This window comes from Gavialis gangeticus, unplaced genomic scaffold (genome assembly GCF_001723915.1).
Source record: "Gavialis gangeticus isolate Ggan-Ray unplaced genomic scaffold, GavGan_comp1, whole genome shotgun sequence".
In the NCBI taxonomy this organism is placed as follows: domain Eukaryota; kingdom Metazoa; phylum Chordata; order Crocodylia; family Gavialidae; genus Gavialis; species Gavialis gangeticus.
In genome coordinates this window covers 10,345,538-10,348,212 of record NW_017729016.1, presented here as the reverse complement: position 1 = coordinate 10,348,212, position 2,675 = coordinate 10,345,538, and the positions used below count along the sequence as shown (strand labels likewise).

The 2,675-nt window shown below is 48.3% G+C and overlaps 1 protein-coding gene across 1 annotated transcript in view; it reads left to right on the top strand.

Moving 5' to 3' along the window:
• ARL6IP1 (ADP ribosylation factor like GTPase 6 interacting protein 1) overlaps positions 1-2,675 on the top strand; it is a 21,815-nt gene that overhangs the window by 7,735 nt on the left and 11,405 nt on the right. The gene's annotated exons all lie outside the window — the stretch shown is intronic.

The window sequence follows — 2,675 nt, the reverse complement described above, 5'->3', positions numbered from 1 at the left end:
TCCTGGGAAAGTTTTTTTTTTTTTCTTTGTTTTTTGTTTTTTTTGTTCGTCCAGGATCTCTCTTGCTTAATATAGACAGTAAGGTCTAAAGATTTTTTTTTTTTTCGTAAGAGCAGGAGGGTGCACATGACAGCTTTTGCTCTGAAAGCAGCAGTGACTACATGTTTCACTGATCTTTCTATTTATCCTTTTTGACCTTGGTTGTTAAAAATGTCCTTTATGAGTTGCTGTTGCTCTAGCTCTTTACTGCATTCTGACTCCAGTCTGTTTCATGTGCGTCTTCAGTCAGTTTCATGTGCGTCCTTCGTATCTCTCGCTTCTTAGTCAAATTTGATATTCTTGTTCTTAATTTAGGTTGTGTTGCTATTTGGCTTGATAGCACTGACAGTTTGATCTCAAGCCTTGGAGGAACCTTGCTTCCATAGGCTGAGTCTATAAGACTGACAATTTAGGTGCCTTATCCAGGAAACCTACAGTATGTGGCATTCAGAATATAACTTTTTATGATGCTGCTTGTTCTCTTAGTCTTTGTCCTTAGTTGGAGACTAAATAAAGCTGGTTAGGGGGTTTGTCCTTGTGGACAGGATTCTGCTCATGAAGTAACAGATTTATACACACACACACACACACACACACACTCAAGGTTGGAGAGTTAATGTAGGAGTTTGGGATGTGTCTACAGATGTAGAGTAGTTGTGGAAGCCTAGGGATACAAATGTTGCAAAGTTCTCCCAAGAAGCATTCACAAAGACAGGGGACTTGTCTATAAATCTAAACAGGATGTTCCACAAAATAGTTCTTGAGGTCTGAAGTCAGCTGGAAGCATGCAGAAAGAAGCTCCTACAAGTTGACTTGCCTACCTCACTTCCTCTCCACACAGAGGAACTGACCCATCTTAAATTGTACCAGTTCAGTTTGATTGCTGAGTTGTCTGTGATAGCAAGCTGCTCTGTTGTAGTAGAGCAAAAACAAACAAAATGACACCTTAAGTTCCTTGCTTTAGCAAGGTGGGGGAGGGGGGCAAGTGGAGTGACTGCCTCAGGTGCTGAAGTGAAGAGCTGCCAATAGGCACTGCCCAGCCTGGGGGGGTAAGAGGGAGGGAGGGCAACTCCCACTGCTACTTACACTCCTGGGCAAGCATGGGGGTTTGTGTGCTCCCTTGATCTGTGTAAAGGGCGAGGGCGGGCTGCCACTGAGGGCTTTGCCCCAGGTGTCAGTCTTCCTTGTGACAGTATGGCTTCAAGTAGTCTCAAGAGTCTGACTAGTATGGTGTCAAACATGAACCAAAGATACTTGCCCTGAGAACATTCTGTTCCTGTAGAATGGCAGTGAACTGTGATGTGTATGTGGCTTGTGCTTGCCTGCACAGAGTAATACTTTCCAAGCATTAAGGTTGGACACTTTGTAGGGATCAGACACTACCAGTAATTTTGCTTCCAGGGCTAGTATCTGCATCTTGTCCTCTGATGCAAGGTTCTTGGCGAACAACTGCTTGCAGGAGTGCAAGTTAAGTAACTTGCTGTTGAGGTAGTCATTACCAGATTTTTATGCTAAACAGTATACACAAAACATTGCTTTGCTGCAGGTTTTAATGTTAACATTGTATTAAGGCACAAAGCTAAACAGCTGCTAAGTGGTTATTGTTTTCTTAAACTTAACTATCACATGGCCATTAACTTCTCAAAACTGGTGTTTTCCACATGGTGCCATTCTTGTGCTTTCCCTTAGTGTAGGCAATCGGTGTGCTTTAGCATTCCTTCTTCTCATATACCCCTGCAATATGTCTGCATTGATGGTATAGTTCTACATGTGTTGCCACTGATAATGAGAACAACTTTGAAAGACTTGTTTTAATTTTTGTTCCAAGGTGGGGAGGTGTTCCTTTTAAAGGTAGGGAATAGGGGTGCACTGATAAAGATTGTTTTGGCCAATACTGATGGCCAATTATCAGCTGTTATGGCTAGTTAATACTGATCCAGTTGCCTATATGCAGCCCAGCAGCTTGGAGAGCGGTGTCTGGCCAGTAAGCTTTGGGGTGGGGGGGGAAGGGACATGGGGGAGGACAAGGCGAGGCCCCCACATGGAGGGAGGGAGTAGGGCAGGGGCAGGTGATACCCAGGCAGGGCAGGGTGCAAGATGGAGCTGTGGGCAGCTTGTCGGGAGCGTGGGAGGCTCCTGCTGCTGCTTGTACTCTGGAGGAATGGGGGGCATGTGCCCCCAGTTCTGTGCATGGGGTGAGGGCAGGCTGCCTGCTGCAGGCTGAGGGCTGGCTGCTCTGGCCTCTTCCTGGTGGGGAGGTTGGGCCGGGGCTATGCTTGGGGCAGGTGGTGGTGTGTGTGGCCATCCCAAAATTCACCATAGCCCCCTCTCCCAGAACTACTGCCCACCCTGGGAAGAGGCCAGCACAGCCCTTGGGACCCAAGCTTGCAGCAGGCAGCCCTTTCTCACCCAGCACATGTCTGGGGAGCAGATGCCTTCATGCCTCCACTGGGGTGCATGTGGTAGCAGGAGCTGCCTCCCCTATCCCAACAAGCTGCCCACAGCTCTGTCCTGTGCCCTTCCTTGCCCCACCTGGGCAGCACCTGCCCCAGCCCCAGCCCCACTCGCTTACTATGGGAGCCTCAATCTGACTCCATGTCCCGTTCTCTCCCCCCCCCCCCCCCCCCCCCCCCCCC